Source organism: Salvelinus fontinalis, unplaced genomic scaffold, assembly GCF_029448725.1.
Source record: "Salvelinus fontinalis isolate EN_2023a unplaced genomic scaffold, ASM2944872v1 scaffold_0032, whole genome shotgun sequence".
Lineage (NCBI taxonomy): Eukaryota > Metazoa > Chordata > Actinopteri > Salmoniformes > Salmonidae > Salvelinus > Salvelinus fontinalis.
In genome coordinates, this window is record NW_026600241.1 from 493,340 (window position 1) to 521,282 (window position 27,943).

Consider the following 27,943-nt stretch of genomic DNA (forward strand, 5'->3'; position numbering starts at 1 on the left):
CCTCTACTGACTGTACTGGGTAGAGAGGAACCAGGCTCCGAGAGGTGGCCAGTCCTCTACTGACTGTACTGGGTAGAGAGGAACCAGGCTCCGAGAGGTGGCCAGTCCTCTACTGACTGTACTGGGTAGAGAGGAACCAGGCTCCGAGAGGTGGCCAGTCCTCTACTGACTGTACTGGGTAGAGAGGAACCAGGCTCCGAGAGATGGCCAGTCCTCTACTGACTGTACTGGGTAGAGAGGAACCAGGCTCCGAGAGGTGGCCAGTCCTCTACTGACTGTACTGGGTAGAGAGGAACCAGGCTCCGAGAGGTGGCCAGTCCTCTACTGACTGTACTGGTTAGAGAGGAACCAGGCTCTGAGGGGTGGCCAGTCCTTTTCTGGCTGTACTGGGTAGAGAGGAACCAGGCTCTGAGAGGTGGCCAGTCCTCTACTGACTGTACTGGGTAGAAAGGAACCAGGCTCTTAGGAGTGGCCAGTCCTCTACTGACTGTACTGGGTGGAGAGGAACCAGGCTCCGAGAGGTGGCCAGTCCTCTACTGACTGTACTGGGTAGAAAGGAACCAGGCTCTTAGGAGTGGCCAGTCCTCTACTGGCTGTACTGGGTAGAGAGGAACCAGGCTCTGAGGGGTGTCCAGTCCTCTACTGGCTGTACTGGGTGGAGAGGAACCAGGCTCTGAGGGGTGTCCAGTCCTCTACTGGCTGTACTGGGTAGAGAGGAACCAGGCTCTGAGGGGTGTCCAGTCCTCTACTGGCTGTACTGGGTGGAGAGGAACCAGGCTCTGAGGGGTGTCCAGTCCTCTACTGGCTGTACTGGGTGGAGAGGAACCAGGCTCTGAGGGGTGTCCAGTCCTCTACTGGCTGTACTGGGTAGAGAGGAACCAGGCTCTGAGGGGTGTCCAGTCCTCTACTGGCTGTACTGGGTGGAGAGGAACCAGGCTCTGAGGGGTGTCCAGTCCTCTACTGGCTGTACTGGGTAGAGAGGAACCAGGCTCTGAGGGGTGTCCAGTCCTAATCTACTGAATAGTAGATTATCCATCTACATTCAAGCTTTGTTTATATGTGGTTGTCTCACGTAGTCACCTTAATAGGAATGCACTAATTGTAAATCCCTCTGGATTAGAGCGCCTGCTAAATGACAAAAATCTCATGTAAAAACAAATGCAACTAGTCTAAGGCTGTTTTCACATCTACAATAGCAAAGGGGCGTTCTGGACAGCTTCTGGAGAAGTTCTGGAGAAGTTCTGGAGAAGTTCTGGAGAGGTATCGATTTTCGAGAGACAATACTGTTGTGTAAACTTGCGAAATTCTCACATCTCGAGCGCTACCTCCGGAGGGCGCGCACGACACTCGCCCTACAGTTGACCCCCTCTGAGCAGGGCGGTGTAAACAGAACTGTCTCCTTGTGCTCAGCGGTATATGGTAGTAGCAGAACAGCTAAAATGTAAAGGAATTTTCTTCATATTTTACTTGTTTTATTGAGTTTTTACCTGAAAAGGCAGTAACAGCTTGTTACATTCTGAAACTGTTGCAGTAGCTGCCAACATGCCAGCTGTACAGAGCCACATAAAACTTTAGAACCCATTCCCACCACAGTGTTTTTATGTCGACACTATCTACAATTGTGGAGATATGTAAGTGAACATTTTGAGATAGTAAACCATACAAATGGAATATGTTTTTTCATTTGTAACATTGTGTGGTGATTTCAGAGGTGGCATCACAGGTTTCAGAGTGGTGGGGGGGGAATCATTTTTCTAGGGCCCAGAGTTTTTCCTGATCTGGTAGGCTAGCTTAACCAGGTAAAACTCTGGGTATGACACAGTAATCAATCAGCTTAAAAAACTGTTTTATATGGGCTATGATGAGACCAGATCTTTTCAAATAGTAAAAAAAAAAAAAAAACTCCTGGAAAGCCTCCCGGCCCCTAGTGAGGATGAAAATAATAAAATCCTGTCAAATAAATCATGAAACGAATCAGATGTTGGTGACGTGCTGCTTTCATGAACCAACACTTGCGCTTCAGTCCCCCCCTCCCCTCCCAGCACTGACTTTGCTGATAGCTACTTACAACTAAATGTACTCACGATGACTGAGATATGTGGTTGTCTCACCTAGCTATCTGAAGAAATGCACTAACTGTACGTTTTCTTACCAAGTCGTGGGTAAAATAACTCGTGTTAGCCACTAATATTGATCGCTAGTTAGCTGACTAATGTTAGCTAGCATGTTTAATGTACTAAGAGCAAACGCAGCTAACTAATATAGCCTGGTACCAGTCATGGTGTAGGCCGAGATAAGCCTGTTGTTTGTACAACGGTATCTTCCAAATCAGAAATTAAAAGTATGAATACATTAGCTAGCTACATGAGGTAAGAAAACATGTAATGTAACATCTCATTGGGGTCCTCTGGAAACACTGACCAACACTTTGATTCCTACCCTGTCAATAATTCCTCCCTGGCTTATTCATTCATTGTTATGTCAGAAAACAATGTATTCAAAGTGCTGACCACTATATTCCAACTATATAATTAGAATAATCATTCTATTTCCACGATTCCAACAGTTCAACAATAAACACAGCCTAGATTGTTTTGCCCATATCTTGTAGCCCAACTTGGCAGAGCGTGAAAATGATAACAAAAGTGTAGGAAATGCAGAAACTGTTGAAAATGATGAAAATGATTTTTGATGGAAGTTGGATTGAACAGTATAAAACTATTTTAAATGGAGAAAGCCCTATTGAAATCACGTATAATGTATGTGTTGCCATCCTAGGGTCATTAACTACTCATAAAGCATATTTACAACTTTTATTATTCAAAAAGGTGTGTGTGAGAAAGAGGAATTTGAATATTGCAATAGCCCTGCTCCTCTCTCTCTCCAGCTGTACTAACTAAATCCCCAGCCCATTGAAGCTCATCTCTCTGTCTCCCAGCTCACCTCATGAGTCTTTATCTGGATCTTGGTAATAGCTCAAATCCCACAGCACACAGACCAGTCTAGGGGTTATATATATATAGATTCCGCTCTCCAGTCCTCAGAGGCTGCTGTGAGTCTGTTTATATAATGGACAGGTAGGCTAGCGGTTAAGACCGTTGGGCCAGTAACCGAAAGGTCGCTGGTTTGAATCCCCAAGCCGACTAGGTGAAAAATCTGTTGATATACACTTTGAGCAAGGCACTTTGAGCATGGCAATAATTGCTCCTGCAAGTCACTCTGAATAAGAGCCATATGCTTTGGGGGCCTTTGTGACACTGTCTAAAAAAATACATTATTTCAGGAAAAACACTGGATTGTCTGATCGATCGATTGATAGATTATGGAATGATTGACCAATATGAGGGAGGGATGGATTGACTGACTCCTACCTTTGTTGACGGGCATCACTATGGTCTGTGGCCGTACCCACCCCAATCTGTTTCAGCTGGTTGTCAGGAACGGTCAGCGCTGGGAGTGGGAACCCGCCAGAGTGTATCTTCAGCATACCTAGACAAGACGAGAGTACAAGAGACAACACTTAGCCTGGATGGAGAATTTGGCCACTTACATAATCTATTTATTCTAAAACTATGCTTTATTTATACAGGTGATCCCACTGGGATTAAAAATGGAGACCTGTCCCAAAACAGCATCAATCCACTTCCTCAAACAACATAAGAGGTATTCTCTTTCTACCTGATAGAGTAGCAGCAGTCTTCCCTCTCCCTGCCGCCATCTCGCTGATCAATGTCGTGCTGGTGCTCTCGGGCACGCCCCTACCGTAGACCCCGCACCTTTGGCAATGCTGATAACAGGCATGTTGGTAACGGTGTTGGGGGTGTTGGGACCCTTTCCCAAGGTGACATTTACTGCTCGCCTTTCGTCATGGTTACCAAACTGGTGGCGCTCTTTGCCGTGGTAATGGCGGTTGCCGTGGCGTTCTTTGTCATGGTAACATTTACGTTCTTTGCAGCCTTGATGACTGCCACCTGGTTGGCTGCTTCCAGAACAGAGTAGGATACAGATTTGGCCTGACAGGACCCCTCCACTTCCGGGAACCTAACGAACAGCTGTTATTAGTGGAGGTGTACTAACACAGACAAACACACACAGTTTTACTGCCTTGAATTTCACCACGTTTTCAGTCTGTGTATAATTATATAAATACAGTACCAGTCAAAGGTTTGGACATACATTTACATTTACATTTAAGTCATTTAGCAGACGCTCTTATCCAGAGCGACTTACAAATTGGTGCATTCACCTTATGACATCCAGTGGAACAGCCACTTTACAACAGTGCATCAAAATCTTTTAAGGGGGGGGGGGGGGTCAGAAGGATTACTTTATCCTATCCTAGGTATTCCTTAAAGAGGTGGGGTTTCAGGTGTCTCCGGAAGGTGGTGATTGACTCCGCTGTCCTGGCGTCGTGAGGGAGTTTGTTCCACCATTGGGGGGCCAGAGCAGCGAACAGTTTTGACTGGGCTGAGCGAGAACTGTACTTCCTCAGTGGTAGGGAGGCGAGCAGGCCAGAGGTGGATGAACGCAGTGCCCTTGTTTGGGTGTAGGGCCTGATCAGAGACACACCTGCTCATTCAAGGGTTTGTCTTTATTTTTACTATTTTCTACATTATATAAAATCAAAACTATGAAATAACACATATGGAATCATGCAGTAACCCAGAAAGTGTTAAACAAATATATTTTATATTTAAGACTCTTCAAAGTAGCCAACCTTTGCCTTGATTCAGCTTTGCACACTCTTGGCATTCTCTCAACCAGCTTCACCTGGAATGCTTTTCCAATAGTCTTGAAGGAGTTTCCACATATGCTGAGCACTTGCTGGCTGCTTTTCCTTCACTCTGCGGTCCAACTCATTTCAAACCATCTCAATTGGATTGAGGTCGGTGTAATTGTGGAGGCCAGGTCATCTGATGCAGCACTCCATCACTCTTCTTCTTGGTCAAATAGCCCTTACACAGCCTGGAGGTGTGTTGGGTCATTGTCCTGTTTAAAAACAAATGATAGATGGTGATGATTCTCTGGATGATTCTCACTCCAGAAAATGCATTTCCCTGCCCCAAGAGTCCAATGGCGGCGAGCTTTACACCACTCCAGCCGACGCTTGGCATTGCGCATGGTGATCTTAGGCTTGTGTACGGCTGCTCGGCCACGGAAACACATTTAACTTCATGAAGCTGCCGACGAATAGTTCTTGTGCTGACGTTGCTTCCAGAGGCAGTTTGGAACTCGGTAGTGAGTGTTGCAACTGAGGACAGACGATTTTTACGAGCTTCAGCACTCGGCGGTCCCGTTCTGTGAGTTTCTGTGGCCTACCACTTCACGGCTGAGCCGTTGTTGCTCCTAGACGTTTCCACTTCACAATAACAGCACTTACAGTTGATCGGGGCAGCTCTAGCAAGGCATATATTTGACGAACTGACAAGTTGGCAGTGCCACGTTGAAAGTTACTGAGTTCTTCTGTAAGGCCATTCTACTGCCAATGTTTGTCTATGGCATGGCTGTGTGCTCGATTTTATACATCTGTCAGCAACGGGTGTGGCTGAAAAAGCAGAATTTGAAGGGGTGTCCACTGTCCACATACTTTTGTGTATATACAGTGCATTCGTAAAGTATTCAGACCCCTTGACTTTTTCCACATTTTGTTACGTTACAGCCTTATTCTAATACGGATTCAATAGTTTTTTCCCCTCATCAATCTACACAGAATACCCCATAATGACAAAGGAAAAACTGTTTTTTAGAAATTTGTGCAAATGTATAAAAAATAAAACTCTTAAATATCACATTTACATAACTATTCAGAGTCTTTACTCAGTACTTTGTTGAAGCACCTTTGGCAGCGATTACAACCTCGAGTCTTCTTTGGTATGACGCTATAAGCTTGACACACCTGTATTTGGGGAGTTTCTCCCATTCTTCTCTGCAGATCCTCTCAAGCTCTGTCAGGTCGGATGGGGAGCGTCACAGCACAGCTATTTTCAGGTCTCTCCAGAGATGTTCAACTCCGGGCTCTGGCTGGGCCACTCAAGGACATTCAGAGACATTAGAAGCCACTCCTGCATTGTCTTGGCTGTGTGCTTAGGGTTGTTGTCCTGTTGGAAGGTGAACCTTCGCCCCAGTCTGAGGTCCTAAGCACTGGAGCAGGTTTTCATCAAGAATCTCTCTGACCTTTGCTCATCTTTCCCTCAATCCTGACAAGTCTCCCAGTCCATGCCGCTGAAAAACATCCCCACAGCATGATGCTGCCACCACCATGCTTCACCATAGGGATGGGGCCAGGTTTCCTCCAGATGTGACGCTTGGCATTCAAGGCAAAGGGTTCAGTCTTGGTTTCATCAGACCAGAGAATCGTGTTTCTCATGGTCCAAGAGTCATTTAGGTGTCTTTTGGGAAACTCCAAGCAGGCTGCAATGTGCCTTTTACTGAGGAGTGGCTTCCATCTGGCTACTCTACCATAAAGGCCTGATTGGTGGAGTGCTGCAGAGATGGTTGTCCTTCTGGAAGGTTCTCCCATCTCTACAGAGAAACTCTGGAACTCTGTCAGAATGACCATGGGATTCTTGGTCACCTCCCTGACCCTTCTCCCCCGATTGCTCAGTTTGGCCGGGAGGCCAGCTCTAGGAAGAATCTTGGTGGTTCCAAACTTCTTCCATTTAAGAATGATGGAGGCCACTGTGTTCTTGAGGACCTTCAATGCTGCGGAAATGTTTTGGTGTCCTTCCCCAGATCTGTGCCTCGACACAATTCTGTCTCGGAGCTCTACGGACAGTTCCTTCGACCTCATGGCTTGATTTTTTACTCTGACATGAACTGTCAACTGTGGGACCTTATATAGACAGGTGTGTTTCTTTCCAAATCATGTCCAATCAATTGAGTTTACCACAGGTGGACTCAAATAAAGTAGTAGAAATATCTCAAGGATGATCAATGGAAACAGGATGCCCCTGAGCTCAATTTCCAGTCTCATAGCAAAGGGTCTGAATACTTATGTAAATAAGGTATTTCTGCTTAATTGTTTTTATAAATTTGTAACATCTCTCGAAACCTGTTTTCACTTTGTTATTATGAGGTATTGTGTGTAGACTGATGAGGAAAACATGTAATTTAATTCATTTTAGAATAAGGCTGTAGCATAACAAAATGTGGAAAAAGCCAAGGGGTCTGAATACTTTCCGAATGCACTATATATAACTTTTAACAAGGCACACCTGTTAATTGTAATGCATTCCAGGTGACTACCTCATGAAGCTGTTTGGGAGAAGGCCAAGAGTGTGCAAAGCTGTCATCAATGCAAAGGGTGGCTACTTTGAAGAATCTAAAATATTAAATATATTTTGATTTATTTAACACTATTTTGGTTACTACATGATTCCATATGTGTCATTTCATAGTTTTGATGTCTTCACTTTTATTCTACAATGTAGAAAATAGTAAAAATAAAGCATGATAGCATGATAAAGGCTATAGGAACTACACCTCTCTAGTTCCATAACTCATAATGATACAGACTACAGGGACTACACCTCTCTAGTTCCATAACTCATAATGATACAGACTACAGGGACCACACCTCTCTAGTTCCATAACTCATAATGATACAGACTACAGGGACCACACCTCTCTAGTTCCATGACTCATAATGATAAAGACTACAGAGACTACACCTCTCTAGTTCCATAACTCATAATGATACAGACTACAGGGACTACACCTCTCTAGTTCCATAACTCATAATGATACAGACTACAGGGACCACACCTCTCTAGTTCCATAACTCATAATGATAAAGACTACAGAGACCACACCTCTCTAGTTCCATAACTCATAATGATACAGACTACTACAGGGACTACACCTCTCTAGTTCCATAACTCATAATGATACAGACTACTACAGGGACTACACCTCTCTAGTTCCATAACTCATAATGATACAGACTACTACAGGGACTACACCTCTCTAGTTCCATAACTCATAATGATACAGACTACTACAGGGACTACACCTCTCTAGTTCCATAACTCATAATGATACAGACTACTACAGGGACTACACCTCTCTAGTTCCATAACTCATAACGATACAGACTACAGAGACTACACCTCTCTAGTTCCATAACTCATAATGATACAGACTACAGGGACTACACCTCTCTAGTTCCATAACTCATAATGATACAGACTACAGGGACTACACCTCTCTAGTTCCATAACTCATAATGATACAGACTACAGGGACTACACCTCTCTAGTTCCATAACTCATAATGATACAGACTACAGGGACCACACCTCTCTAGTTCCATAACTCATAATGATACAGACTACAGAGACTACACCTCTCTAGTTCCATAACTCATAATGATACAGACTACAGGGACTACACCTCTCTAGTTCCATAACTCATAATGATACAGACTACAGGGACTACACCTCTCTAGTTCCATAACTCATAATGATACAGACTACTACAGGGACTACACCTCTCTAGTTCCATAACTCATAATGATACAGACTACTACAGGGACTACACCTCTCTAGTTCCATAACTCATAATGATACAGACTACAGGGACTACACCTCTCTAGTTCCATAACTCATAATATTTTAGGGTCCGCTGCTCTGTGCTCCCCTTCTGCAGCTCCACTGATGAATCCAATTCATTGTAATTAAGAGGCGGACTGATCAGACTAGGCCAGTGGGTTTAGGGAGTTCCAGCTGAAACAAAAGAACCCATTTCTCTCTGGCAAGACGCTAACATTCCAATTAACAGTTCTGGAAAAGCAGCGTTGCAAAACAGGGATCAGGCACGGAAGAGAGGCGTCTTGGTTCCATAAAACAGTGGTTCCCAAACTGTGGGGCAGTTTGTCATCAAGGCAAAGGGTGGCTATTTGAAGAATCTCATACATAATTATATTTGTTTAACACTGTTTTGGTTTCTGCATGATTCCATATGTGTTATTTCATAGTTTTGATGTCTTCACTATTATTATACAATGTAGAAAATAGTAAAAATAAAGAAAAACCCTTGAATGAGTATAGGTGTTCTATAACTTTTGACCGGTAGCGTAGTACAATATCAAAAACTCACATTGTAGACAAATGCTTAGGATGATTTAAAACATGTCTTCAGATTTGTCCATCAGTAAGCTTAGAGAACGTGTACTAAAGGATATTTGACATTTCCATTATATACATGAATGGGTTAATCTCACTATGAGGCCCAGGATTATAATATTTAATGTCACCACCACACGAACAGCCAGGCTGGCAGGCAGGGAGGGAGGGAGGGAGGAAGATGGGGGGAGGAAGGCAGGGAAAGAGGGAGGGAGGGAGGGAGAGAGGGAGGGAGGCTGGCAGGCAGGCAGGGAGGAAGGCAGGGAGAGAGGGAGGGAGGGAGGGAGGGAGGGAGGCTGGCAGACAGACAGGCAGGGAGGAAGGCAGGGAGAGAGAGAGGGAGGGAGGCAGGCAGGCAGGCAGGGAGGCAGAGAGAGAGGGAGGCAGGCAGGGAAGGAGGGAGGGAGGCAGGCAGGGAAGGAGGGAGGCAGGCAGGGAAGGAGGGAGGCAGGCAGGCAGGAAAGGAGGCAGGCAGGCAGGGAGGGAGGGAGGCAGGCAGGCTGACAGGGAGGCAGGGAGAGAGGGAGGGAGGCAGGCTGGCAGGCAGGGAGGGAGGGAGGCAGGGAGAGAGGGAGGGAGGCAGGGAGAGAGGGAGGGAGGCAGGCAGGCTGGCAGGCAGGGAAGGAGGGAGGCAGGCAGGCTGGCAGGCAGGAAAGGAGGCAGGCAGGCAGGGAGGGGGGCAGGAAAGGAGGCAGGCAGGCAGGGAGGGGGGCAGGCAGGTTGGCAGGCAGGGAGGGAGGCAGGCAGGAAAGGAGGCAGGGAGAGGGGGAGGGAGGCAGGCAGGCTGACAGGCAGGAAGGGAGGCAGGGAGAGAGGGAGGCAGGCAGGCTGGCAGGCAGGGAATGAGGCAGGCAGGCAGGAAAGGAGGCAGGGAGAGAGGGAGGGAGGCAGGCAGGCTGACAGGCAGGAAGGGAGGCAGGGAGAGAGGGAGGCAGGCAGGCTGGCAGGCAGGGAAGGAGGCAGGCAGGCAGGAAAGGAGGCAGGCAGGTAGGGAGGGAGGGAGGCAGGCAGGCTGGCAGGCAGGGAGGGAGGCAGGCAGGCAGGAAAGGAGGCAGGGAGAGAGGGAGGGAGGCAGGCAGGCTGACAGGCAGGAAGGGAGGCAGGGAGAGAGGGAGGCAGGCAGGCTGGCAGGCAGGGAAGGAGGCAGGCAGGAAAGGAGGCAGGGAGAGAGGGAGGGAGGCAAGCAGGCAGGCAGGGAGGCAGGCAGGCAGGCAGGAAAGGAGGCAGGGAGAGAGGGAGGGAGGCAGGCAGGCTGACAGGCAGGAAGGAGGGAGGCAGGCAGCCAGACAGGCAGGCAGGAAGAGAGGCAGGCAGGCAGGCAGGCAGGGAGGGAGGCAGGCAGGCTGACAGGCAGGAAGGGAGGCAGGGAGAGAGGGAGGCAGGCTGGCAGGCAGGGAAGGAGGCAGGGAGAGAGGGAGGGAGGCAGGCAGGCAGGAAGGGAGGCAGGGAGAGAGGGAGGGAGGCAGGCAGGCAGGGAAGGAGGGAGGCAGGCAGCCTGACAGGCAGGAAGAGAGGCAGGCAGGCAGGGAGGCAGGCAGGCAGGCAGGCAGGGAGGGAGGGAGGGAGGGAGGGAGGAAAGGAGGCAGGGAGAGAGTGAGGCAGGCAGGCTGACAGGCAGGAAGGGAGGCAGGCAGGCAGGAAAGGAGGCAGGGAGAGAGGGAGGGAGGCAGGCAGGCAGGAAGGGAGGCAGGGAGAGAGGGAGGCAGGCAGGCTGGCAGGCAGGGAAGGAGGGAGGCAGGCAGCCTGACAGGCAGGAAGAGAGGCAGGCAGGCAGGGAGGGAGGGAGGGAGGGAGGGAAGCTGACAGGCAGGAAGGGAGGCAGGCTGACAGGCAGGAAGGGAGGCAGCGAGAGAGGGAGGGAGGGAGGCAGGCAGGCTGGGCCCCAGAGGAACAGAGAGAGGAGCTGAGGATGGGAGGGAGCAGTAGAGAGATGAAAATGTTTATTGAGGTTATGTAAGCTGAAACAGATTGAACGCTGAGTGAGTGTCAGACTCATCTCCTCTAGCTAATGCTAGCACGGATGGGCACGCACACACAAATACACGCACACACAAATACACGCACACACAAATACACACACACACAAATACAGGGGAGCTGTTTCTGCTGTCCCCTGCTAAGTCCTAGACTGATAAATAGTCTTACACACACCAATACTGCTGTCCTCTGAAATGGTCTCTCACCAAATACTGTTCATGTCTTTAAAGGCAAAGGGACAGATCTACTGGTGTTTTCACATGCTTTTGCAAGAGAGAATACAACATAAAATAGGAAAAATGTAGCTATTTGATTAAGAAGGTTAGAACCCCTTTATGCATTAAAAAAGTATTATAAATATGAGGTGTATTGAGACGCATCCAATACAGAAAAAACTCAACTCTAGCTTCAACTCTAGCTTCAACTCTAGCTTCAACTCTAGCTTCAACTCTAGCTTCAACTCTAGCTTCAACTCTAGCTTCAACTCTAGCTTCAACTCTAGCTTCAACTCTAGCTTCAACTCTAGCTTCAACTCTAGCTTCAACTCTAGCTTCAACTTAAACTTGATGGGGATTCTTTTGTTATGTAACTTAGATTGACGCACTGGTGTGTCAATCGACTCTAGTGGGTTAAACTATATGCCCATAGAGGACATTAACACTGCCTGACTCTACACTAAATAATAGCTGAACGAGTTGAGACCAATGCAATGATAAAACAGACTGGCTGAGAGGACGAGAGACAGAATGTTGTCAATGAAATGGAGAGAAATCCAGAAAGAAAGAGATGGACAGAGAGAGAGAATTAGTCCAAATTAAAGCTCAGACGCCTGCCAAAAAGTACAATTATGAGCTCTGATCTGATAATCAGGGGAAAACAAACACACACACACACAGAACACACACACTCAGAACACACACACACACATACAGAACACACACTCAGAACACACACACACACACACACAGAACACACACACACAGAACACAAACTCAGAACACACATACAGAACACACACACACACACACACACACACACACACACACACACACACACACACACACACACACACACACACACACACACACACACACACACACACACACACACACAAACAGCAGACATAGGAGAACTCCCTTTTTAAAGCCTACTCATTTGAGTCCAATTTATTTCCATGACAATAACTACTCGAAAAAACACTCAAATGTAATAACACAGCACAGTATTTTATATGTATGCTAATTCTGTCTTTAATGAATGCCCTTCTAATATATTCATCTTCTCCAGCTCCTGGAATCTGGTACCATGACTACGATGGTATAACAATGCCTTCAGTGCACCACTGTTGGGCTGCAGTTCGTGTGAGGACAGACTGGTGTAGAAGAGCTGTCCGGATGTAGGTGTGAGGACAGACTGGTGTAGAAGAGCTGTCCGGCTGTAGGTTCATCCCCAGAACATGCAGTATGTGTCTGTGAACCCACTACCACTCACAAAAGGTCAGCAGAGTCTGGTGTTCACTGCTCTATCGCTGCTGATCAACAGCAGTTTGCTGATCAACAGCAGTTTGCTGACACCTTGCCATTGGAAATGTATTGGTTAAATGAATTAGTTACAACGGCTATTCTTCTTGGGGTTGCCTGTAGACTATACTGTACATCTTCTTGAGTAGAGGTTTGTATTGCACACAGACTAACTTACACTATATGACCAAAAGTATGTGGACACCTGGTTGTCTAACATCTCATTCCAAAATGATGGGCATTAATATGGAGTTGGTCCCCTCTTTGCTGCTATAACAGCTTCCACTCTTCTAGGAAGACTTTCTACTAGATGTTGGAACACTGCTGCTATAACAGCTTCCACTCTTCTAGGAAGACTTTCTACTAGATGTTGGAACACTGCTGCTATAACAGCTTCCACTCTTCTAGGAAGACTTTCCACTAGATGTTGGAACACTGCTGCTATAACAGCTTCCACTCTTCTGTGAAGGCTTTCCACTAGATGTTGGAACACTGCTGCTATAACAGCTTCCACTCTTCTGTGAAGACTTTCCACTAGATGTTGGAACATTGCTGCTATAACAGCCTCCACTCTTCTGGGAAGGCTTTCCACTAGATGTTGGAACATTGCTGCTATAACAGCCTCCACTCTTCTGGGAAGGCTTTCTACTAGATGTTGGAACACTGCTGCTATAACAGCTTCCACTCTTCTGGGAAGGCTTTCCACTAGATGTTGGAACACTGCTGCTATAACAGCTTCCACTCTTCTGGGAAGGCTTTCCACTAGATGTTGGAACACTGCTGCTATAACAGCTTCCACTCTTCTGGGAAGACTTTCTACTAGATGTTGGAACACTGCTGCTATAACAGCTTCCACTCTTCTGGGAAGACTTTCCACTAGATGTTGGAACACTGCTGCTATAACAGCCTCCACTCTTCTGGGAAGACTTTCTACTAGATGTTGGAACACTGCTGCTATAACAGCCTCCACTCTTCTGGGAAGACTTTCCACTAGATGTTGGAACACTGCTGCTATAACAGCTTCCACTCTTCTGGGAAGACTTTCTACTAGATGTTGGAACATTGCTGCTATAACAGCCTCCACTCTTCTAGGAAGACTTTCCACTAGATGTTGGAACACTGCTGCTATAACAGCCTCCACTCTTCTAGGAAGACTTTCTACTAGATGTTGGAACACTGCTGCTATAACAGCCTCCACTCTTCTAGGAAGACTTTCTACTAGATGTTGGAACACTGCTGCTATAACAGCTTCCACTCTTCTGGGAAGGCTTTCCACTAGATGTTGGAACACTGCTGCTATAACAGCCTCCACTCTTCTAGGAAGACTTTCTACTAGATGTTGGAACACTGCTGCTATAACAGCCTCCACTCTTCTAGGAAGACTTTCTACTAGATGTTGGAACACTGCTGCTATAACAGCCTCCACTCTTCTAGGAAGACTTTCTACTAGATGTTGGAACACTGCTGCTATAACAGCTTCCACTCTTCTGGGAAGGCTTTCCACTAGATGTTGGAACACTGCTGCTATAACAGCTTCCACTCTTCTAGGAAGACTTTCCACTAGATGTTGGAACACTGCTGCTATAACAGCTTCCACTCTTCTAGGAAGACTTTCTACTAGATGTTGGAACACTGCTGCTATAACAGCTTCCACTCTTCTAGGAAGACTTTCCACTAGATGTTGGAACACTGCTGCTATAACAGCTTCCACTCTTCTAGGAAGACTTTCCACTAGATGTTGGAACACTGCTGCTATAACAGCTTCCACTCTTCTGGGAAGGCTTTCCACTAGATGTTGGAACACTGCTGCTATAACAGCTTCCACTCTTCTAGGAAGACTTTCCACTAGATGTTGGAACACTGCTGCTATAACAGCTTCCACTCTTCTAGGAAGACTTTCTACTAGATGTTGGAACACTGCTGCTATAACAGCTTCCACTCTTCTAGGAAGGCTTTCCACTAGATGTTGGAACACTGCTGCTATAACAGCTTCCACTCTTCTAGGAAGACTTTCCACTAGATGTTGGAACACTGCTGCTATAACAGCTTCCACTCTTCTAGGAAGACTTTCTACTAGATGTTGGAACACTGCTGCTATAACAGCCTCCACTCTTCTAGGAAGACTTTCTACTAGATGTTGGAACATTGCTGCTATAACAGCCTCCACTCTTCTAGGAAGACTTTCTACTAGATGTTGGAACACTGCTGCTATAACAGCTTCCACTCTTCTAGGAAGACTTTCTACTAGATGTTGGAACATTGCTGCTATAACAGCCTCCACTCTTCTAGGAAGACTTTCTACTAGATGTTGGAACACTGCTGCTATAACAGCCTCCACTCTTCTAGGAAGACTTTCCACTAGATGTTGGAACACTGCTGCTATAACAGCCTCCACTCTTCTAGGAAGACTTTCCACTAGATGTTGGAACACTGCTGCTATAACAGCCTCTACTCTTCTAGGAAGACTTTCCACTAGATGTTGGAACACTGCTGCTATAACAGCCTCCACTCTTCTAGGAAGACTTTCCACTAGATGTTGGAACACTGCTGCTATAACAGCCTCCACTCTTCTGGGAAGGCTTTCCACTAGATGTTGGAACACTGCTGCTATAACAGCCTCCACTCTTCTGGGAAGGCTTTCCACTAGATGTTGGAACACTGCTGCTATAACAGCCTCCACTCTTCTGGGAAGACTTTCCACTAGATGTTGGAACACTGCTGCTATAACAGCCTCCACTCTTCTGGGAAGCTTTCCACTAGATGTTGGAACACTGCTGCTATAACAGCCTCCACTCTTCTGGGAAGGCTTTCCACTAGATGTTGGAACACTGCTGCTATAACAGCCTCCACTCTTCTGGGAAGACTTTCCACTAGATGTTGGAACACTGCTGCTATAACAGCCTCCACTCTCCTGGGAAGGCTTTCCACTAGATGTTGGAACACTGCTGCTGTAACAGCCTCCACTCTTCTGGGAAGGCTTTCCACTAGATGTTGGAACACTGCTGCTATAACAGCCTCCACTCTTCTGGGAAGTCTTTCCACTAGATGTTGGAACACTGCTGCTATAACAGCCTCCACTCTCCTGGGAAGGCTTTCCACTAGATGTTGGAACACTGCTGCTGTAACAGCCTCCACTCTTCTGGGAAGGCTTTCCACTAGATGTTGGAACACTGCTGCTGTAACAGCCTCCACTCTTCTGGGAAGTCTTTCCACTAGATGTTGGAACACTGCTGCTATAACAGCTTCCACTCTTCTAGGAAGACTTTCCACTAGATGTTGGAACACTGCTGCTATAACAGCTTCCACTCTTCTAGGAAGACTTTCTACTAGATGTTGGAACACTGCTGCTATAACAGCTTCCACTCTTCTAGGAAGGCTTTCCACTAGATGTTGGAACACTGCTGCTATAACAGCTTCCACTCTTCTAGGAAGACTTTCCACTAGATGTTGGAACACTGCTGCTATAACAGCTTCCACTCTTCTAGGAAGACTTTCTACTAGATGTTGGAACACTGCTGCTATAACAGCCTCCACTCTTCTAGGAAGACTTTCTACTAGATGTTGGAACATTGCTGCTATAACAGCCTCCACTCTTCTAGGAAGACTTTCTACTAGATGTTGGAACACTGCTGCTATAACAGCTTCCACTCTTCTAGGAAGACTTTCTACTAGATGTTGGAACATTGCTGCTATAACAGCCTCCACTCTTCTAGGAAGACTTTCTACTAGATGTTGGAACACTGCTGCTATAACAGCCTCCACTCTTCTAGGAAGACTTTCCACTAGATGTTGGAACACTGCTGCTATAACAGCCTCCACTCTTCTAGGAAGACTTTCCACTAGATGTTGGAACACTGCTGCTATAACAGCCTCTACTCTTCTAGGAAGACTTTCCACTAGATGTTGGAACACTGCTGCTATAACAGCCTCCACTCTTCTAGGAAGACTTTCCACTAGATGTTGGAACACTGCTGCTATAACAGCCTCCACTCTTCTAGGAAGACTTTCCACTAGATGTTGGAACACTGCTGCTATAACAGCCTCCACTCTTCTAGGAAGACTTTCCACTAGATGTTGGAACACTGCTGCTATAACAGCCTCTACTCTTCTAGGAAGACTTTCCACTAGATGTTGGAACACTGCTGCTATAACAGCCTCCACTCTTCTAGGAAGACTTTCCACTAGATGTTGGAACACTGCTGCTATAACAGCCTCCACTCTTCTGGGAAGACTTTCCACTAGATGTTGGAACACTGCTGCTATAACAGCCTCCACTCTTCTAGGAAGACTTTCCACTAGATATTGGAACACTGCTGCTATAACAGCCTCCACTCTTCTGGGAAGACTTTCCACTAGATGTTGGAACATTGCTGCTGGGACTTATTTCCATTCAGTCACAAGAGCATTAGTAAGGTCCGGCACTGATGTTGGGCGAGTAAGCCTGGCTCACAGTCTGTGATCCAATTCATCCCAAAGGTGTTCGATGGGGTTGAGGTCAGGGCTCTGTGCAGGCCAGTCAAGTTCTTCCACACCGATCTCGACAAACCATTTCTGTATGGATCTCACTTTGTGCACAGGGCATTGTCATGCTGAAACAGGAAAGGGCCTTACCCAAACTGTAGGCACAAAGTCAGAAGTACAGAATCGTCAATAACGTCATTGTATGCTGTAGTGTTAAGATTTCCCTTCACTGGAACTAAGGGGCCTGAACCATGAAAAACAGCCCCAGACCATTATTCCTCATCCACCAAACTTTACAGTTGGCACTATGCATTGGGGCAGGTAGCGTTCTTCAGCATCTGCCAAACCCAGATTCTTCCGTTGGACTGCCAGATGGTGAAGCGTGATTCATCACTCCAGAGAACGAGTTTCCACTGCTCCAGAGTCCAATGGCGGCTAGCTTTACACCACTCAAGCTGACACTTGGAATTACACATGGTGATCTTAGGCTTGTGTGGGGCTGCTTGGCCATGTGAAACCCATTTCATGAAGCTCTCGACGAACAGTTCTTGTGCAGACGTTGCTTCCAGAGGCAGTTTGGAACTCGGTAGTGAGTGTTGCAAGTGAGGACAGTTTGTCAATGGAGATTGCATGGCTCTGTGTGCTCAATTTTATATACCTGTCACCAACGGTTGTAGCTAAAATAGTCACATTGAGTAATTTGAAGGGGTGTCCACATACTTTTGTATATATAGTGTATATGACCACTATCTCAAAACCACTATCTGCCAAGAAGTAACTATGGCTACCTTTCCTCCATTTTGTGTCCAAACAGTACTGACCTGAGTCAAGATGGCAGCCATCTGACCCGTTGTGACCAGGATGGCCTGCTGGGTGACGGTCGTCGGGGATGACACCACGTGACCTGTGGAACTGGCCACGCCCTGCTTCCCCGCACCCTGTGATGCTGGCTGGCCAACCAGAAACATACCCTGGGAAAGATCATTCATAAACAAAACTCGGTCGATACAACGCTAACGATACAATGCTATAACGATACAACACTATAACGATACAACACTATAACGATACAACACTATAACGATACAACGCTGACGATACAACACTATAACGATACAACACTATAACGATACAACACTATAACGATACAACACTATAACGATACAACACTATAACGATACAACACTATAACGATACAACACTATAACGATACAACGCTAACGATACAACGCTAACGATACAACGCTAACGATACAACGCTGACGATACAACACTATAACGATACAACGCTATAACGATACAACGCTATAACGATACAACACTATAACGATACAACACTATAACGATACAACACTATAACGATACAACACTATAACGATACAACGCTGACGATACAACACTATAACGATACAACGCTAACGATACAACGCTGACGATACAACACTAACGATACAACACTATAACGATACAACACTATAACGATATAACACTAACGATACAAGGCTAACGATACAACGCTAACGATCCAACGCTAACGATACAACGCTAATGATACAACGCTAACGATACAACGCTAACGATACAACACTATAACGATACAACGCTAACAATACAAGGCTAACGATACAAGGCTAACGATACAAGGCTAACTATACAAGGCTAACGATACAACGCTAACGATACAACGTTAACGATACAAGGCTAACAATACAACGCTAACGATACAACACTAACGATACAACACTAATGATACAACACTATAACAATACAACACTATAACAATACAACACTAACGATACAACGCTAACGATACAACGCTAACGATACAAGGCTAACGATACAACGCTAACGATACAACACTATAACAATACAACACTAACGATACAACGCTAACGATACAATGCTAACGATACACCACTAACGATACAACACTATAATAATACAACACTAACGATACAACGCTAACGACACATGGCTAACGATACATGGCTAACGATACATGGCTAACGATACAACCCAAACGATACAAGATAACAGCAGCAGCAACGGGGTTTTATAATACTATCTGAGAGTTAAATGTGTTTGATTAGGGTTTAGGAGTGTGGAGAGGGACTGTGTTGTTTATTTATTGTTCATTCAGAAGTTAGGCAGTGTGTGTGGTGAAACCTTTAGTTAGGCTGTTTGAGGATGTAGGAGGTGTGTGTGGTGAAACCTTTAGTTAGGCTGTTTGAGGATATAGGGGGTGTGTGTGTGGTGAAACCTTTAGTTAGGCTGTTTGAGGATGTAGGAGGTGTGTGTGGTGAAACCTTTAGTTAGGCTGTTTGAGGATATAGGGGGTGTGTGTGTGGTGAAACCTTTAGTTAGGCTGTTTGAGGATGTAGGAGGTGTGTGTGTGTGTGTGTGGTGAAACCTTTAGTTAGGCTGTTTGAGGATATAGGAGGTGTGTGTGTGTGGTGAAACCTTTAGTTAGGCTCTTTGAGGATGTAGGAGGTGTGTGTGTGTGTGTGTGTGTGTGTGTGTGTGTGTGTGTGTGTGTGTGTGTGTGTGTGTGTGTGTGTGTGTGTGTGTGTGTGTGTGTGTGTGTGTGTGTGTGTGTGTGTGTGTGTGTGTGTGTGTGGTGGTGAAACCTTTAGTTAGGCTGTTTGAGGATATAGGATGTGTGTGTGTGTGGTGAAACCTTTAGTTAGGCTGTTTGAGGATGTAGGAGGTGTGTGTGTGTGTGGTGAAACCTTTAGTTAGGCTGTTTGAGGATATAGGGGGTGTGTGTGTGTGTGTGTGTGTGTGTGTGTGTGTGTGTGTGTGTGTGTGTGTGTGTGTGTGTGTGTGTGTGTGTGTGTGTGTGTGTGTGTGTGTGTGTGTGTGTGTGGTGAAACCTTTAGTTAGGCTGTTTGAGGATGTAGGAGGTGTGTGTGTGTGTGTGTGTGTGTGTGTGTGTGTGTGTGTGTGTGTGTGTGTGTGTGTGTGTGTGTGTGTGTGTGTGTGTGTGGTGAAACCTTTAGTTAGGCTGTTTGAGGATATAGGATGTGTGTGTGTGTGGTGAAACCTTTAGTTAGGCTGTTTGAGGATGTAGGAGGTGTGTGTGGTGAAACCTTTAGTTAGGCTGTTTGAGGATATAGGGGGTGTGTGTGTGGTGAAACCTTTAGTTAGGCTGTTTGAGGATGTAGGAGGTGTGTGTGTGTGTGTGGTGAAACCTTTAGTTAGGCTGTTTGAGGATGTAGGAGGTGTGTGTGTGTGTGTGTGTGTGTGTGTGGTGAAACCTTTAGTTAGGCTGTTTGAGGATATAGGAGGTGTGTGTGTGGTGAAACCTTTAGTTAGGCTGTTTGAGGATGTAGGAGGTGTGTGTGTGTGTGTGTGTGTGTGTGTGTGTGTGTGTGTGTGTGTGGTGAAACCTTTAGTTAGGCTGTTTGAGGATATAGGAGGTGTGTGTGTGTGGTGAAACCTTTAGTTAGGCTGTTTGAGGATGTAGGAGGTGTGTGCAGCACTACATACGTTTTCTACCGACCGATAGAGCAGTGGAAAGAAAGAGGATGTTTAAATTTGTCCCTACTCTCTGGGGGCAACCTGGTGACAAAGCCTAAAGATTTTTCCCTAAAGTTCGACTGACGTCAGAGTGAGAAGAGCGAGCGGTGACTTGAAATGATCTCTGCCCCAGATTTAGATTGTATGTGGAAGGAAGAGATGAACGGAGGAAGCACAGAGACCTCATTAGTAGTAGTTGTGTAAATGCAGAGACAGCATTGTTCCAGAGCAGAGAGCTGGATCAATGGCTTGGTAATGAATGTATCTAATAAAGGCCTATAGATAGATACAACAGGATCAATCAATGCCAGAATACTAAAGACAGGCTCTACAGGGCTGTCTACAGTGCTCTCTGCAGGGCCGTCTACAGGGCTCTCTACAGGGCTCTCTACAGGGCTCTCTACAGGGCTCTCTACAGGGCTCTCTGAGCATGACATGAGACTCTCCTCAACAATATGAGATGAAAGACAGAATGGGGTGAGAGGGTAAATGAAAGACAGAATGGGATGAGAGGGTAAATGAAAGACAGAATGGGATGAGAGGGTAAATGAAAGACAGAATGGGATGAGAGGGTAAATGAAAGACAGAAAGACAGAATGGGGTGAGAGGGTAAATAAAAGACAGAATGGGGTGAGAGGGTAAATAAAAGACAGAATGGGTTGAGAGGGTAAATAAAAGACAGAATGGGTTGAGAGGGTAAATAAAAGACAGAATGGGGTGAGAGGGTAAATAAAAGACAGAAAGAGAGAATGGGGTGAGAGTGTATATGAAAGACAGAAAGACAGAATGGGGTGAGAGGGTAAATGAAAGACAGAAAGACAGAATGGGGTGAGAGGGTAAATGAAAGACAGAATGGGATGAGAGGGTAAATGAAAGACAGAAAGAGAGAATGGGGTGAGAGGGTAAATGAAAGACAGAAAGAGAGAATGGGGTGAGAGGGTAAATGAAAGACAGAAAGACAGAAGGGGGTGAGAGGGTAAATGAAAGACAGAAGGGGGTGAGAGGGTAAATGAAAGACAGAAAGACAGAAGGGGGTGAGAGGGTAAATGAAAGACAGCAGCTAGTTTTACTCAATGATTATTTGAAGAGGATAACAGGACGAACAGAGAGAGAGAGGAGGTGTGTGTACCTGTGGGTTCTGTTTTGAGGATGAAGGCAAATCTGTCTCTGTGTGTGTGTGTGTGTGTGTGTGTGCGTGCACGCGCGCCTGTCAAATCAAATCAAATTGTATCGGTCACATACACGTGTTTAGCAGATGTTACTGCAAGTGTTGTGAAATGCTTGTGTTTATAGCTCCGACAGAGCAGTACTATCTAATAAATTACACAACATATAGCCAATACACACAAATCTAAGTAAAGGAATAGAATTAAGAACATATAAATATTTGGATGAGCGATGTCAGAGCGGCATAGACTAAGATACAGTAGAATAGTATAGAATACAGTATATACATATGAGATGAGTAATGCAAGATATGTAAACATTATTAAAGTGACTAGTGTTCCATTATTAAAGTGGACAGTGATTTCTAGTCTATGTATGTTGGCAGCAGCCTTTAATGTGCTAGTGATGGCTATTTAACAGTTTAATGTGCTAGTGATGGCTATTTAACTGTTTTTCAGTCTCTCAGTCCCAGCTTTGATGCACCTGTACTGACCTGGCCTTCTGGATGATAGCGGGGTGAACAGGCAGTGGCTGGGGTGGTTGTTGTCGTTGAAGTGTGTCTGTACCTGCATGGTCTGTTTGAGGAGGTGTGATGTACATCTCCTTCAGTATAATACACCTATAGACTGCTATCACACAGTCAGCAGGATGGGACTGTTTGTTAGAGAGATGTGGAGGCAGAGGAGAAAGAACAAAGCTGGAAGAAGGAGACAGAAAATGGACAAAGGGGAGAAGAGGGTGAAGAAAATAAGAAATTAAAGAAAGAGAGGACAGGAGAGAGGACAGGAGCCAGGACAGGAGAGAGGACAGGAGAGAGGACAGGAAAGGACAGGAGAGAGGACAGGAGCCAGGACAGGAGAGAGGACAGGAGCCAGGACAGGAGAGAGGACAGGAGAGGACAGGAAAGAGGACAGGAAAGAGGACAGGAAAGAGGACAGGAGCCAGGACAGGAGAGAGGACAGGAGAGAGGACAGGAGCCAGGACAGGAGCCAGGACAGGAGCCAGGACAGGAAAGAGGACAGGAAAGAGGACAGGAGAGAGGACAGGAGCCAGGACAGGAGCCAGGACAGGAGAGAGGACAGGAGAGAGGACAGGAGCCAGGACAGGAGAGAGGACAGGAGCCAGAACAGGAGAGAGGACAGGAGCCAGGACAGGAGCCAGGACAGGAGAGAGGACAGGAGAGAGGACAGGAGAGAGGACAGGAGCCAGGACAAGAGCCAGGACAAGAGCCAGGACAGGAGCCAGGACAAGAGAGAGGACAGGAGACAGGACAGGAGCCAGGACAGGAGAGAGGACAGGAGAGAAGACAGGAGAGAAGACAGGAGAGAGGACAGGAGCCAGGACAGGAGTTTGTGAGAATAATGGTGTGTATGTTACTAGTTGGAGGCTAGGAGGATGTCTCCCTGTGATATGAGCAGCTTCCCTGAGGGATTATTGCTGTTGGTGCTGACATAGAGCTTGGTGCCCGCGAGCAGGTTGGCAAGGTTGTTGACTGGCAGCTGGAGGGTCGCCATCACTGGGAGGAGGGAGGGAGGAAAAGAGAGAGAGAGAGAGAGAGAGAGAGAGAGAGAGAGAGAGAGAGAGAGAGAGAGAGAGAGAGAGAGAGAGAGAGAGAGAGAGAGAGAGAGAGAGAGAGAGAGAGAGAGAGAGAAGGAATGAAAGAGAGGCAATAAATGGGGGTTGTTGTCGTTGAAGTGTGTCTGTACCTGCATGGTCTGTTTGAGGAGGTGTGATGTACATCTCCTTCAGTATAATACACCTATAGACTGCTATCACACAGTCAGCAGGATGGGACTGTTTGTTAGAGAGATGTGGAGGCAGAGGAGAAAGAACAAAGCTGGAAGAAGGAGACAGAAAATGGACAAAGGGGAGAAGAGGGTGAAGAAAATAAGAAATTAAAGAAAGAGAGGACAGGAGAGAGGACAGGAGCCAGGACAGGAGAGAGGACAGGAGAGAGGACAGGAAAGGACAGGAGAGGGGACAGGAGCCAGGACAGGAGAGAGGACAGGAGCCAGGACAGGAGAGAGGACAGGAGAGGACAGGAAAGAGGACAGGAGAGAGGACAGGAAAGAGGACAGGAGCCAGGACAGGAGAGAGGACAGGAGAGAGGACAGGAGCCAGGACAGGAGCCAGGACAGGAGCCAGGACAGGAAAGAGGACAGGAAAGAGGACAGGAGAGAGGACAGGAGCCAGGACAGGAGCCAGGACAGGAGAGAGGACAGGAGAGAGGACAGGAGCCAGGACAGGAGAGAGGACAGGAGCCAGAACAGGAGAGAGGACAGGAGCCAGGACAGGAGCCAGGACAGGAGAGAGGACAGGAGAGAGGACAGGAGAGAGGACAGGAGCCAGGACAAGAGCCAGGACAAGAGCCAGGACAGGAGCCAGGACAAGAGAGAGGACAGGAGACAGGACAGGAGCCAGGACAGGAGAGAGGACAGGAGAGAAGACAGGAGAGAAGACAGGAGAGAGGACAGGAGCCAGGACAGGAGTTTGTGAGAATAATGGTGTGTATGTTACTAGTTGGAGGCTAGGAGGATGTCTCCCTGTGATATGAGCAGCTTCCCTGAGGGATTATTGCTGTTGGTGCTGACATAGAGCTTGGTGCCCGCGAGCAGGTTGGCAAGGTTGTTGACTGGCAGCTGGAGGGTCGCCATCACTGGGAGGAGGGAGGGAGGAAAAGAGAGAGAGAGAGAGAGAGAGAGAGAGAGAGAGAGAGAGAGAGAGAGAGAGAGAGAGAGAGAGAGAGAGAGAGAGAGAGAGAGAGAGAGAGAGAGAGAGAGAGAGAGAGAGAGAGAGAGAGAGAGAGAAGGAATGAAAGAGAGGCAATAAATGGGGGATAATGTTGTAGATAAAGTTGGGGAAAGGGAAAGAAAGGAAAAAGTGGAACTAAACAGAGATAGAGCGAGCGAGAGAGAGAGACACCCACAACAGAGAAAATGCAGAAACATCAGTCAGAAGAGCTGTGTGGGAGCATGTGAATGAAACATCAGTCAGAAGAGCTGTGTGGGAGCATGTGAATGAAACATCAGTCAGAAGAGCTGTGTGGGAGCATGTGAATGAAACATCAGTCAGAAGAGCTGTGTGGGAGCATGTGAATGAAACATCAGTCAGAAGAGCTGTGTGGGAGCATGTGAATGAAACATCAGTCAGAAGAGCTGTGTGGGAGCATGTGAATGAAACATCAGTCAGAAGAGCTGTGTGGGAGCATGTGAATGAAACATCAGTCAGAAGAGCTGTGTGGGAGCATGTGAATGGAACATCAGTCAGAAGAGCTGTGTGGGAGCATGTGAATGAAACATCAGTCAGAAGAGCTGTGTGGGAGCATGTGAATGAGCATTTGTGTGGATGGGTGCTTTTTAAGGAGAGTTTGTGACAGTGGGCATCTGTCAAGAGTGTTGCTTGGTATTTACGTGTCTCAGGTAAAGAGACACCTTTTTTCCTGTTTGTTTGTATGTGTGTGTGTGTGTGTGTGTGTGTGTGTGTGTGTGTGTGTGTGTGTGTGTGTGTGTGTGTGTGTGTGTGTGTGTGTGTGTGTGTGTGTGTGTGTGTGTGTGTGTGTGTGTGTGGACCCTCACCTCCACTCTTTCCTGTTCCCCCTGCGGCCCCAGTTGCCTTAACAATGACCTGCTGACCCACAATGCTATCGGCCGCCCCGCTGACAATGGCCTTGGCAACGCCCTGGGCGACCACATGCCTCCCGCCCATCACCTTGGAGATCCAGAAACTGTCCAATGCTGATGGCCACAAGCTTCATTGCTGCCTGGAGGGCGGAGCCTACAGGGATACCCAGCACCTGGAGGGCGGAGCCTACAGGGACACCCAGCACCTGGAGGGCGGAGCCTACAGGGATACCCAGCACCTGGAGGGCGGAGCCTACAGGGAAACCCAGCACCTGGAGGGCGGAGCCTACAGGGATACCCAGCACCTGGAGGGCGGAGCCTACAGGGAAACCCAGCACCTGGAGGGCGGAGCCTACAGGGACACCCAGCACCTGGAGGGCGGAGCCTACAGGGATACCCAGCACCTAGAGGGCGGAGCCTACAGGGATACCCAGCACCTGGAGGGCGGAGCCTACAGGGGTACCCAGAACCTGAAGGGGGGAAACATGGGAGATGTATTTTAACAGGTCAAAACCATTGCTCTTTGATACCTTGCTCATTGGCTGTGAACCATATGTGTGTGTGAGTGTATGTTTGTCTGATACCTTGCTGGTTGTGGCCCCCGCCCAGGTGGCCCCTCCTGTCTGTCTCTGTGGCGATATGGAGATCAAGTGACTTCCCTTCACTGCGACCAAACTGCTGGGCTGCCGTTACCGTGGAAACCATCTGCTGCTGCTCGAGTGGGAACTTCTCCCGGCTCCTGCTTGATAATGACCTGCAGAGGAAGAGAGCATAGAGATGGAACATCACAGACAGGACAAACACAGGTAAAAGAAACAGTTTCTATGCATTCTACGTAAGCCAAGTGTGCCCACGGATTTTTAGCTAATAGAAATATTCATTCTACATTCTGTCCCGTTCCAAACAGACTAGAAAGACTACAAATAACCCTGAAACTGTGTTGTAATATTCCTTCTACATTCTGTCCCGTTCCAAACAGAATAGAAATAACTGGCATCTGCTCTGAAACTGTGTTGTATCATCTGTGGAGAGAAGATGTGGGAGTGGGTGGATTGTATTACAGGAGTTTGACATGGTCTCTCTCTTTCCATCTGTGTGTGTGTGTGGATGTGTGATACAAACGTGCAGTTATTCTCTCTGCAATGCCTCTCCCATCCCCTCTCAGACTGATGTCCCATTTAAACAGCTTGCCAAGTGGCTGCTCACTGCTGCTGAGGACAGCACCCTGGCAGGGTGGCACACTATTAATAGGTGTGTGTTGTTACAGGAAGGAAGTGTCTACAGAGACAGCAAGTGACTATGCCACACAGAGACCCATCTGGGAGGAGACAGCCAATCACAGAGACCCATCTGGGAGGAGACAGCCAATCACAGAGACCCATCTGGGAGGAGACAGCCAATCACATTGGAACATAACGGACAACATCGTGGCAGTACTACTGGGTTTGGTCTGACACTCCGCTCCTGGAAGCCCACCACTGCTGGGTTTGGTCTGACACTCCGCTCCTGGAAGCCCACCACTGCTGGGTTTGGTCTGACACTCCGCTCCTGGAAGCCCACCACTGCTGGGTTTTGTCTGACACTCCGCTCCTGGAAGCCCACCACTGCTGGGTTGCACACTTTCCACTAGACGGTGAAGCCCTCTATTGGGTTTGCAATAAAAAAAAAATGGGATTAGAGGTGCGCCCTCTATCCATTTTTATGGTCAGCTGTCATGAGATTTTTCGACGCAGCCTTTTCTCCGCTCACTTGAGAACTAAATGAGGAAGTCGAAAATCGGGTCAAGGAAACGCTCCCAGCAGAGATGTTGATCTGAAAGTAACACGTGTTACTTGAACAAGTAACTCTAATTATACTACCCAGTTTTAAAAAGTAACTCTAATTATATTACCCAGTTTTAAAAAGTAACTCTAATTATACTACCCAGTTTTAAAAAGTAACTCTAATTATATTACCCAGTTTTAAAAAGTAACTCTAATTATATTACCCAGTTTTAAAAAGTAACTCAAATTATATTACCCAGTTTTAAAAAGTAACTACAATTATATTACCCAGTTAAAAAAGTTACTCAAATTATACTACCCAGTTTAAAAAGTAACGCGGTACACTACTAGTTACTGATAATAATAAGTATTCTGATCACGTAACGCTTCACTGATCAATGCTTTTATAATGTGTTACCCCCAAACACACTGGTCTATGCTTTTATAATGTGTTACCCCCAAACACACTGGTCTAAGCTTTTATAATGTGTTACCCCCAAACACACTGGTCAATGCTTTTATAATGTGTTACCCCCAAACACACTGGTCTATGCTTTTATAATGTGTTACCCCCAAACTCACTGGTCTACGCTTTTATAATGTGTTACCCCCAAACACACTGGTCTATGCTTTTATAATGTCCCAAACACACTGGTCAATGCTTTTATAATGTGTTACCCCCAAACACACTGGTCTAAGCTTTTATAATGTGTTACCTCCAAACACACTGGTCAATGCTTTTATAATGTGTTACCCCCAAACACACTGGTCTATGCTTTTATAATGTCCCAAACA

The 27,943-nt window shown here is 46.8% G+C and overlaps 1 pseudogene; it reads right to left on the reverse strand.

Annotated features, from left to right (window-relative positions):
• Nucleotides 1-595: 595 nt before the first annotated feature.
• The window catches only part of LOC129842314 (uncharacterized), a 56,731-nt pseudogene continuing 29,383 nt past the window's right edge, over nt 596-27,943 (reverse strand).